This window comes from Rutidosis leptorrhynchoides, chromosome 7 (genome assembly GCF_046630445.1).
Source record: "Rutidosis leptorrhynchoides isolate AG116_Rl617_1_P2 chromosome 7, CSIRO_AGI_Rlap_v1, whole genome shotgun sequence".
In the NCBI taxonomy this organism is placed as follows: domain Eukaryota; kingdom Viridiplantae; phylum Streptophyta; class Magnoliopsida; order Asterales; family Asteraceae; genus Rutidosis; species Rutidosis leptorrhynchoides.
Window position 1 is genome coordinate 127,306,138 of NC_092339.1, and position 13,523 is coordinate 127,319,660.

The window sequence follows — 13,523 nt, forward strand, 5'->3', positions numbered from 1 at the left end:
TTATTTTTAATCTTATTGATTTAAAGTATGCCAAATAAAAAATTAAAAAATCCAAAAATCTTTACTGTTAAAACCGCACTTTAAAAATGACAAAGTTTTAAAAATTTTGTCGAGGGACGGACTAGGGCATCGTCCCGAAACGACCTCGTCCAAAATAACAAGGGAAACAAAATTTTAAAATTAAGTACTTAATTGTTTTAATAAGTTAAAGTTTATAAAAAAAAAAATATATATACCAAACTCCGCGACTCGCGGAGTTTGGAGGGTAAATCCCCGCGACTCGCGGAGGGACCAATTCTCAGAAAAAAATAAAACGTAAAAAACAGAGCAGTTCACTCCCCCACCCAAAAACACTGCGAAGAACAGCGAACAAAAACCCCAAAAACCCGAAAAATACACCCCAAAATCACAATTTTTAACCGTTAATCACCAAATCTTTTGCTAAAATCATGTTGAGAAGGATGCTATCTAAGAATTACTCAAGAAAAACGGTAAATTTCTACACCTAAACACCATTTAATTCGAAATTTGATGTTCTTGAGCAATTTTTTTTCCCAATTTGATTTTGATGCTTTTTAGTGTAATTAGGCTTAAATTGTTTATGTATTATGCTTGTATAACCTAGATTGATGCTGTTTAACATGATTAGAAGCCTTAAACTTCAAATTTTGAATAATCTAGGGTTTGTGTTCTTGAGCAATTTGGGGCTTTTTGATATAAACAGGTTATGGCCGATTTTTGTCATGAATTATTGCTAAATTGAGTAGTGTAACATGTCTAGGTAGTTAAATGATCCAAACTTTGAGCCTAAACATGATTTTGAGAATTAAAGTGGACTTTTTCAAGTCTAAAATTCATGAACTTGATTTTTGAAAGATAATGCCATTTGAGACTTGTTTAATTGCTAGTAATGATTATTTTGACATGTTATTTGAGTTGAATGCTTATGAACTTGGCGAACATTTTCGTATATGCTTATTTGAAAAAGTGTAGATTTGATAAAAATGTGAAAATGAGCTTAAGTTTGATATAAATTGATAATGTCATTGTAATTATTTTAATTGATGATTTTGCTGACACTAATGCATATTTGGATGCACAAAAATTGTGTTTGATGTGTTTTGCAGAATGAAAGGGGTGAATCTTCATCCCAAGCCCGCAATGCTCCTGCTGAGAATTTGGAACAACAGGAGGTGGATAACTACTACAAGCAGGATATACCTCATCCAGTCATGACCTTTTCTGATATGCAATTGGAAGAGTTGCACCTGAACCTGAGATTTGACAGACTTTGGATAGATTATCCAAAATATCAAAGGGGTTTGCATACTCTTCATTCTAAGGTTGTTGAGGTACCAAGGGTCATAGAATGGGGACCCTTAGAAGCTGTAGAATTGGCCGGGCCAATTAGGGAATTACTTGTACAGAGGTATGGTAATTCTTCTTTTAATGACTGGGTACATTTATTCACCATACGTAGACCTGTATATAAAGTATGGTGTGAAGAATTGTTATGTAGTATAGAGTTGAATGATCGGGTAGCTAGTTTAACCGATCGTTCTTTTATTAGATTTTTGTTAGGCGGTTCGATGCGCCACATGTCTTTACTGGACATGGCTCAGGCTTTACGTATATATACGCCTGAGGAGTTAGCGTCTGCCGATTGTAGAGGATTGATACTAAACGGTAGAAAGATAGATGAAAATTTTGATACACACGGTGTGTGGAGTCAAATGACAAGCCATCACCGTTTCAAAGGAGGAAATTACTCTTATTTGGATATAGATAGAGCCGAATTAAGAGTGATACATAGGTTTTTAGCTAATTCGATTACACAAAGGGGTAAGAACAAGGAAAAAGTAAATGAACAGGATTTGTTTTACCATATGTGTATTCGAGACCCACAAAGCGCTGTAAGTATACCATATTGTGTGGGTTATTATTTATCAGCTATGGTTCGGGGGATGCGACCACATAGCATAATAGGAGGTGGTATTTTTATTACTTTGATTGGTGAATATCTCGGTGTGGATATAAGTCGGGGGGGATTATTACTAGAAGAGCCGGAACCCCGCGATACTATAGGTTTAAATGTATACCATGGTGCGAAAGTTTTGAAGAGGCGAAATAACGCCGCAGTACGATACCATGGTAGAAATCCACAGGTGGAGAGAAACCAGCAGCAAGGTAATGTAGGAGGGGGGAATGAGATGCAAGAAATGCAAAGGTTTATAGCTTCTCAGGAATACGAAAATGCTAGACAGAGAGCATTTGAAGATTGGCAAGTTCATCAGAACCAAATCATAGCTCATTGCCAACATATAGGTAGAAACTATATTCCTACACCGAAACCCATCTTCCCTCCTTGGTCTATAGAGATGCAGCCACCATATCCTACGTATGACCCTGCCGAAGCATTCTATAGCACTTATGGTTATGCCTGGAACCCCTATTGGTACCAATATCATCCTTAGTTTACTTATTATTTTTTTTATTTTGTAATTTGTAATTATTGATACGTTTAATACTTTTGTTAATATTGTAATCATTTTTATAATTATCTAACTTTTATCCTTAGATTTTAATAATTTTTGAATGTGGGGTAATATATCAAACTTCAAAAATATGTATATATGTTTGCAGTTTATCTTATGTACACAACAGGGTAAAACAACGCATTTTCAAAGACTGGCATTAAGTTCAGCAAAAGCAACTAATTTTGACGACAAGATGCAAAATATATGTGAAATAACAACAAGACGGAATGAACAAATGATGTGCACCATTTATCATTCAGCAAACAAACGCCAATATAATTGGAAACTTTGGTAAAAATTTAATCATTTTCACACTAATCACCCTCAATAATTTAAATTATTACTGATTTCTTGCAAATGAGGGCATTGCAAGATCTTAAGTGTGGGAAGGGGTTAAATTCTTTCGGATTTTAAAAATTTTTACTTTATACACTTGGTTACCATTAAAAATACTAGTAAAGCAGTAGTTGTATTAGAATCTAGTGCTCTCTGATAAAAAAGAACAGCCCTAGTCTTATATACTGACTACCCAATTCTAGTAAAATTTTTCAAAATTTTCAATTAAATGAATTCAAAATCATGTTTATACATATTTATGAACGATAAAACTAGGTTTTAACACCGAAATTATTGTTACCTCGGAAAGGACATAAATTAAGAAACAAACTAAAATGTTAAAATTCATTTAAAATGGAATAGAAGACGATAAAAAGGAAAATAAAAGCCAAGTGTGGGAAAATTTACCAAGTTATCTTAAACATATGTCACATATATCTGTAACAAATAACTGAAAATACTTTTGCTTTGGACTAAACTAAACTGTTTTTACCCGATGAAAGAAAAGAAGAGATGGATCTACATGATGAATCAATTCCATCATTAAAAGGAAGTAAAGTCTTCCGAAAAAGACACGCGCTTCTTGATTTAGGTCATGAAGTTGTCGTCCAGACCAGCTGTAGGTTGACGAAAAATCTAGAAAAGTCATCACTAAAATCAGCAGGAAATCCACGGACCTCAGCATTAAACAGGGTCGCCAAGTGGTCAGATTTATCCTAACCATGAGAAGGATTTATCTTGTACAATGGGGGGGCACCATGCAAATTAGCTGGATAAGACTAATGAATCAGATCCCCAGAAAGGATAATCTCCTTAAAGATTAAAAATCAGCTTTTAAGACTGATATTACTCAATCCTAGAGATTGACCTTAAAGATTGAGAATTCAAACTCATGGAATTCAATGATATCTAAACTCGAGCTTGAACGAGAAAATATTTTGATCAAAATTATAAACCGATTTGTTTTCTGAAAACCCTATTTTCAATGCGTTCATTACCATTGAAAGTAAAATCCTAGGAATTCACCTGGAATTCATTAGGTCACCTGAACTAAATCGGGTGTCAACCGTAAGAACGGTGGTTGCATAGTGGTCAAAGACAGGACCTTGTGCCATACCGGAAAATTATAAGGATGAGCTTTACTATTGCTCCTACCAAGGATAGTAATTGCGTCCGACACGTTATAGACCATAATTAAAAGCATGTCAGGGGACATTGCCTTAACAGTTGCTTGTTCAACGCTTTCCTTTACAACCGGACGGTAGTTTACCGAAAGGTAATATACGGGACAAGTAAACTGGACGTGTTGCTTTCCAAATACAAGGTTAGCAAGTGGGTGACACAAAATAGCAAGTTTTGAGCTAAAATTTTCAATTCTGAAACCCACCAAACCCACAAAAATATTTTGCAAACACCGGTAAAGGGTTATCCCGGAAAACTTATCTAGGGTAAAAACTAGATTTAATTTTCAAAAGATCAAATGTTTTCATAAAGATCCAATTTCCTTAATGGATCTAAATTTTTATAGTCATGTGGGACTGTAAACCATATCGTTACTACCATTGTTTATACCGCCGTATAGAAAATCACTGATGTACAAAGTGTGAAGAATAAAGAAGTGATTCTAGTATTTCAAAACGATATTGCTTGAGGACAAGCAACGCTCAAGTGTGGGAATATTTGATAATGCTAAAAACGAACATATATTTCATAGCATTATTCCTCAAGAAAGACAAGCTTTTAGTTGCAATTGTTCTATTTACAAGTGATATTCGTTTAAATAATAAAAGGTGAAGACAAAAGACAGATTCGACGAATTGAAGACGCAAACGACCAAAAAGCTCAAAAGAACAAAAGACAATCAAAGAGGTTCCAATTATTGATAAGAAACGTCTCGAAATCACAAGAGTACAAGATTCAAAACGCAAAGTACAAAATATAAAATTGTACGCAAGGACGTTCGAAAATCCGGAACCGGGACCAGAGTCAACTCTCAACGCTCGACGCAACGGACTAAAAATTACAAGTTAACTAGGTATATAAATATAATATAATATATAATTAATTATATTAATTATATATATATTATATTTATAAATAAAAACCGTCGGCAGAGAAAGACTCCAAGGGTGTGAGCTGTAAATTCATTCTCCGCGACTCGCGGAGTTTGAAGAGGATTTCACCGCGAGTCGCGGAGCCCCAAAATGAAAAACCCCCTATAAAGCAAACCGAATTCTGATCAAAAATCATAATCTTTTTCTCTCTTCTCTCATATATACGTAAAATATATATATAATTTATATTTTAATTTTAATTTTAATTTTAATTCTAATAATAAGGGTATGTTAGCGAATGTTGTAAGGATGTAAGTCGAAATTCTGTCCGTGTAACGCTACGCTATTTTTAATCATTGTAAGTTATGTTCAACCTTTTTACATTAATGTCTCGTAGCTAAGTTATTATTATGCTTATTTAAAACGAAGTAATCATGATGTTGGGCTAATTACTAAAATTGGGTAATTGGGCTTTGTACCATAATTGGGGTTTGGACAAAAGAATGACACTTGTGGAAATTAGACTATGGGCTATTAATGGGCTTTATATTTGTTTAACTAAATGAAAGTTTGTTAATGTTAATATAAAGATTTACAATTGGGCGTCCCTATAAATTACCATATACACTCAATCGGACACGATGGGCGGGGTATTTATATGTACGAATAATCGTTCATTTAACCGGACACGGGAATGGATTAATAGCCACTAGAATAATTAAAACAGGGGTGAAATTACATTCAAGGGTAATTGGTGTAATTGTTAACAAAGTAGTAAAACCTTGGTTTACACGCAGTCGATAACCTGGTGTATTCATTAAACAAAGTATTAAAACCTTGTTACAATTCGAATCCCCAATTAGTTGGAATATTTAACTTCGGGTATAATAATAATTTGACGAGGACACTCGCACTTTATATTTATGACTGATGGACTGTTATGGACGAAAACCAGACGGACATATTAAATAATCCAGGACAAAGGACAATTAACCCATGGGCATAAAACTAAAATCAACACGTCAAACATCATGATTACGGAAGTTTAAATAAGCATAATTCTTTTATTTCATATTTAATTTCCTTTATTTTATATTTAATTGCACTTCTAATTATCGCACTTTTATTTATTGTTGTTTAATCGCACTTTTAATTATCGTACTTTTTAATTATCGCAATTTTATTTTATCGCACTTTTATTATTCGAAATTTCATTATCGTTATTTATTTTACGCTTTAAATTAAGTCTTTTATTTATTAGGTTTTAACTGCGACTAAAGTTTTAAAATCGACAAACCGGTCATTAAACGGTAAAAACCCCCCTTTATAATAATAATATTACTTATATATATGTTTGTATTTTTATATAGCGTTGAGCTTTGTTTAAAGATTTCCCTGTGGAACGAACCGGACTTACTAAAAACTACACTACTGTACGATTAGGTACACTGCCTATAAGTGTTGTAGCAAGGTTTAAGTATATCCATTCTATAAATAAATAAATATCTTGTGTAAAATTGTATCGTATTTAATAGTTTTTCCTAGTAAAATATAAACTATTTCGTACCCCCACGCTACCACATCAAATCTATCTAACAGATACCGCATAAGCATTACACATGCGAACAACATCACGATAATGCTAACAACCAAATAGCATACAACTAAAGACAAACGAGGATCATCGGCTTGTACGAGCACACGACTCTTTGATGATCGGGCTAGAGTCTACCGATAGTCCTTGCTACTCAATTCACATTATAGGTATTCGGACACAAGGGATGCATCATTCAAAACTATACTCCACAATCAGTAGCACTTGGACCCAACCTCCTCAGGCTCGGTTGACCTCATACGAACTCTAACCTCCACAGGCCCGGTTACGAGTCCCCAACCTCCTCTGGCCCAGATGGTGCCAACACAGTACATAATCATAGCAAGCATGCAATCAACTAACTAGCATGACAACCATTATCCAAACATGGCAATTATCACTAAATCAAAGCATGGTAAAAGAATTAATCACAGTAGCATGGCATACTACTTAAACTCTATCCGAAGATAGAACCACTCACCAATTACCAGCCACAACTCAGTTATCTTACTTCTGAGCTTCTTCCTTATATTTATCGCGAAAGAACAATATAAACCAAGTCAGAAAGTGTTCTAATCAAAATTAGACACACGTTCAACATAACAACTAGTACACAACACTTAGTAAAATTTTCACTGCCAAAGTCCTTCGGCCGACTGTCTAAGACACTTGACCGACCGTCGCCACACCAACGGGCGATGGTCTCACCCACCGGCCGAACGTCAAATTGAAATTCACTATTCGAAGGACTCCCACCATCGGTCGATGGTCAACAACCATTGGTCGGTTGTCAATCACCATCGGCTGATGGTCGTTGACCATCAGCTGAAGGTAGTTCATCAGCTGCAACAGCAACAAAATGATGGGTTTCGAGCAAAAATCACCAAATTTTGATCTTGGACCTGTTTTTGACCTCAAAACCGACCACATCTTGTACACTAAACGTTTAGAAGCATAAACCCACAAGTTTTGAACCAAAACAACATCAATTTGAGCAATTTTGACACCAAAATCACTTTTAACAAAAACCTAACTTCAAACCCAAATAAAACACTGATTTGGACATGAAATCTGACCAATCTTACATTCATAAATTCACAACGACACAAGGAATCAATTTATTAACACAATTCAAGAACCAAATCGAGATTGAATGATTAGGGTTTGAGAGAGAGAGAGAAGTTAGGTGCGGGGTGTTTGGTGAGGTTTCTAGAAAATGAAAAAGGAAAGAAGCTGGTATACACTTAATTGTGTATTATCACAATACCCCACGACACACGGGTATTTACCGATTATCTGAAATCTTTCATACATCATTTGGTGACCCTAACAAAGTTCAAATTAAATAAACAAACCTGTTATGTGACCTTGTCACAATCTGGTCTTAACCAAACTATCAGATAACACTAAGCACTTATTTAAAGTAAAAGCACTAAAAGACATATATTAAAACTCTAAGAGTAAAATAGTCCACTTACAACTAGCCCGTGCTTCTGTCTTTTACGGAAACATTTTTACCTATTGTTAAAATGGTTACTGTTGTTAGTTATTATAACCGTCGTTGTTCAAAATGGTTGGTCTTTATATCAACTTAACATTAATAATGCTTTCTTATATTGTGACTTGACCGAGGATGTGTATATCTCTTCACGAGGGATATTGTGATAAAACTGATAACATGTTTGTAAATTGGTTAAATCTCTTTATGGCTTAAAGCAAGCCCCTAGAAAATGAAATGAAAAGTTTTGTGAAGCCTTATTTGAATATGGTTTTACTCAAAGTGTGAATAATTATTCTCTGTTTGTTAAACAAAGTGAAAATTGTTGTATTTTCTACTCGTATATGGTGATGATATTGAACAATGTAAACTTTTTTTGCAAACCAAATTTAAAATTAAAGACGTAGGTCTTCTAAAAAAATTTCTTGGTATTGAACTTTTGGATAAGGGTGATGGGTTGAGTATGTCTCAAAGAAAATACAGTTTGAAATTGATTTTCGAGTTTGATTTGTTTGCTAGTAAGCCTGCAATTACACCAATGAAGTCTGGTGTTGTGTTGGTTAACATTGACAATCATAGTGATTCTGGTTTCTCCTCTTCAAACAATAGTAAATATCATAAATTGTTGGAAAGTTAATTTACATTACCTTGCCCACACCATACATAGCTTATGTTGTTCATTATTTAAGTCAACATATGCATGCACATTTAAATTCATATTTGAAGGCTGCACTGAGATTTCTAAGGTATTTGAAAGACTATCCATGCATGTAAGGCTATTTTTATTAAGAAATTTGACAAGTTTATGCTTTCACCTTTTGTGGATTCAGATTATGCTAAGTGTACTTCATCTAGAAGGCAAGTCATCGGTTTTGTGTTTTTTTGGTAGTTCTTTAGTTTCTTGGAAACGTAAGAAACAGTCTAATCTTTCTAGATCTTCAGTTGACGCTGAATATAGAGCCTTGGCTTTTGTTACATGTGAACTAATCTGGATTATTAAACTTTTAAAAGATTTAATTATTGATATCGATATACATGTAAATATCGTTTGTGATAATAAATCAAATTTGCAAATTGCTAAAAATCCTATTTTTCATAAAAGAACAAGGCACTTTGAATTTGATCTACAATTTGTTAAAAATAAGCTCAGGAGTTATTGCAACTGTTGAAATATCTTCAAATAAAAATGCTTTTGATATTTTTACAAAATCCTTAGCAAAGTCACAACATGATGTGTTGTGTAATATGTTAACTCCTTTTGATTTGTTTCATATTTAAGGGGGATATTGATATGTTTCATATGGGTTAAGAACTGTGCAGGGTTCATTCTGACTGTAGTTGAAACCCTATAATGAAGCACGGGACTTTGAGTCTAATTTTTGAAAAGTTAGAGGGTTTAAGATGTAAAATATGTGTTTAACGTATATCTATCCCTGATCTGATCGTTTTCATTTCATTTATTCAGTTTGTCATCTTCATCATACCCTCTCAACTTTGAGAGTGTGTATTTTCACGAACTTGTGAGAGATTGAGAGTTTATATTCTTATTTATGTTGCAATTACTATATACGTTTTGAAAATAAGGTTATGATCTCCTATGATTGGAGAGTTTACCTCCTATGAATGGAGGATTTATATGCTTTGGTTGCTTTTTTGTAGTACATAACTATATATTTACAATAAAATTTTATTAACGTTAATGTGCACAAAATAATAATCTGTTGCAACATACCAAACACATCTTACAGTTTTAGTCAAAACGTACAGGCCCGGAACAAAGTGTAAAAATTGGGATGGGTAGAAACTGAAAAATCGCAAGGTCTAGAATTGGACAAAAATTGTTAGAGGGTAACAAGTGTAAATCCGAATTAAAAAAAAGTCATGAAGTGAATAGTAAAATCAAGACTAATCGTCTAATCCGATCCTGTCACGTATACGCCAAAACTAACTCCTATGATTTCATGATTGATAATATATAATATATATAATTTGAATTAAATATGTAAAAATATAAAATGTAAGAGAGGATGTCTCTTCGCACCATCAACAACGAGGATGTCTCTGATGGGAAAATAATCACAACGGGCAATCTACAAAGCGGAAACAAACCCGTTTGACAAGCATTTCCCGACCCGTATGAACCCGTGAGGAAACTAACAAACAAGCTATATCAAAACCAACCCAAATCAGTCCCCAAGTCTGTTCCAAATCAGTAGCTAAACAATAATCAAGCACACACTAAAACACGAGACTTTTTACGTGGAAAACCCCTCAAAATCGAGAGTAAAAACCACGGGACTCGTAAGCCACTTAAATTCCACTATCATCAACAAAGAGAGCAATACAATAATCCTTCTCTAGATCAACTAGAGGTATACAACATCATCATACTCTTGAACAACAATAATCAACAAGTATATGAAACAATTAAAGACAAAAGAAGAATTTCATCACCCAAAATTCTGCTACTTGTTCGACCTGCTGTAACTCGAGTTACAGACCACTTGAGACGAATTCAACGGTTGAAAATGTTGGAACTGATGTCAGGAAGACACAGCCCAAAAATGAAGAAGATTCAACGGTCGGATCTCCGGGGATCGAAGGTTTTCTGGCCTCCTGTCACTGTAGACGGGAATTGGGGTTTCACACAATTTCTTGATCTATCTCTCTGCACTCTTTTGTGAATACAGCTGCACAACTTCAAATTAAAGATGCCCCTTGATGGTTGACCAAGTCAAACAATCAATTGGGCTTAATTTGTTGGGCTTAGGCTAGCCACATAATTGGAAACCAAATAAAAAACCCAACAAATCTCCCCCTTTCCAATTATGAGGAAGGGATCGCCATCCCGGCGATCGAGCAACATACCTTAAGCTTCTCACTTGCTAAAGCCTTTGTGAACATGTCGGAACCATTATCATCGGTATGAACTTTATCAAGTTCAAACGAACCATCTTCAAGACGTTCTCTAATCCAATGATACCGCACATCTATATGTTTTGTCCGCTTATGATACATAGAATTTCTAGCCAAATGAATCGCACTCTCATTATCACAAAGAACCACATATCGTGATTGCTTAAACCCAAGATCTTGTAGAAACCTTTTCATCCACAATAGTTCTTTGCACGCTTCTGTTGCTGCCATATACTCAGCCTCGGTTGTAGACAATGCAACACACTTTTGTAACCTTGATTGCCATGAAACTGCTCCCCCTGCGAAAGTCATCAAATATCCAGAAGTGGATTTCATGTTATCTTTGTTTCCTGCCATATCTGAGTCTGTATAACCAACAAGTATCGGCTTTCCATTTCCAAATGTGATACCTAATTTTGAAGTACCTCGTAAGTATCTCATAATCCATTTAACTGCTTCCCAATGCTTCTTACCCGGATTTGACATAAACCGACAAACAACACCTACCGCATGAGCTATATCAGGCCTAGTACACACCATAGCATACATCAAGCTACCAACCGCTGAAGCATATGGAACTTTATCCATCTCCTCAACATCCTCCTTTGAAGAAGGGCAATCTCTATCTGTTAGCTTAAAGTTGTTAGTAAGAGGGGAACTAACCACTTTAGCATTCTCCATGTTGAATCTACTAAGCACCTTTTCAATGTATTGCTCTTGTGATATATGTAACGTCTTAGCACCTCTATCTCTAGAAATCCGAATGCCAAGAATCTGTTTTGCTGGCCCCAAATCTTTCATAGCAAAGGACTTGCTCAATTCTCGCTTCAACTGCGCAATTCTTTTAATATTTTTACCAACAATCAACATATCATCAACGTATAACAACAATATGATGAAATCATCATCACCAAAACTCTGAAAGAAAACACAATGATCTGAAGTTGTCTTTCGGTAGCCTTGCTTTCCTATAACCGACTCAAACTTCTTATACCACTGTCTCGGTGCTTGCTTCAACCCATATAGACTTTTCTGAAGTCTACAAACATAATTTTCTTTACCCTTAACCCGAAAACCTTCAGGTTGCATCATGTAGATTTCCTTATCCAAATCACCGTGAAGAAAAGCAGTCTTGACATCCATCTGTTCAACCTCAAGATCAAGACTAGCAGCTAACCCAAGAACCACTCGAATAGATCCCATCTTCACGACTGGAGAGAAAATCTCATCAAAATCAATACCCTTTTTCTGGCTGAATCCTTTAACAACTAACCTAGCTTTATACCTTGGTTGTGAAGTAAGCTCATCTGTCTTCACTTTGAACACCCATTTGTTTCTCAAAGCTCTCTTGCCTTTAGGTAACTTCACCAACTCATAAGTATTATTCTCATGTAAGGAATTCATTTCATCTTGCATGGCTTCACCCCACTCTTTCTTATGCTCATCTTTCATTGCTTCTGAATAACATTCTGGCTCTCCCCCATCAGTAACTAATACATACTCATCAGCAGAATATCTAACAGAAGGATGACGGTCTCGGGTAGACCGCCTAAGTGGGACAAATGGGGGCACATCTGGTACTGGAATCTCTACCTGCTCCGGAGCATAATCATCATCAGTACCATGTTCATCATTATGAAACTCATCTCCAACATGTTGTGGAGTAACTGGATCCAAATCAACAAGATCAGCACTAGTTTGAGGAACTGAATCTGTCTTCTCAACATCTTTTAACATCTGATCTTCTGTAAAAACAACATCTCGGCTTCGTACAAGTTTCTTCTGAACTGGATCATATAACCTGTACCCAAAATCATCTTCACCATAGCCGAGGAATACACATGGCTTAGTCTTCATATCAAGCTTTGACCTCTCATCTTTGGGAACATGAACAAAAGCTTTACATCCAAAAACTCGTAAATGACGGTAAGAAACATCTTTGCCGCTCCAAACCCTGTTAGGAACATCAAAACGCAAAGGAACACAAGGGGTTAGATTAATAATATGAACTGCCGTATTTAAAGCCTCACCCCAAAAGGAATCGAACAACCCTGCATGTGAAAGCAAACATCTAACTCTCTCAACCAAAGTTCTGTTCATCCTCTCTGCTAAGCCATTCAACTGAGGTGTCTTTGGTGGAGTCTTTTGATGCCGAATACCATTCTCCTTACAGTAAGCATCAAATCTGCCAATGTATTCACCGCCATTATCAGTCCGAATACACTTGAGTTTCTTCCCCGTTTGCCTTTCAACTAGTGTATGAAATTCTTTAAACTTTTCAAATACTTGATCCTTTGACTTTAAGGTATAAACCCACACCTTCCTGGAATGATCATCGATGAATGTAACAAAGTAGGAACATCCACCAAGTGTCTTAGTCTTCATAGGCCCACAAACATCCGAATGAACTAGATCAAGTACGTTCTCCATTCGAAAAGGAGAATGACTCTTAAACGCAACTCTGGTCTGTTTCCCTGCCAAACAGTGAGAACACTTACTCAAATCAATACCACTAACACCCGACAACACATTCTTCTTGAACAAGATAGACATCCCCTTTTCACTCATGTGGCCAAGTCTTTTATGCC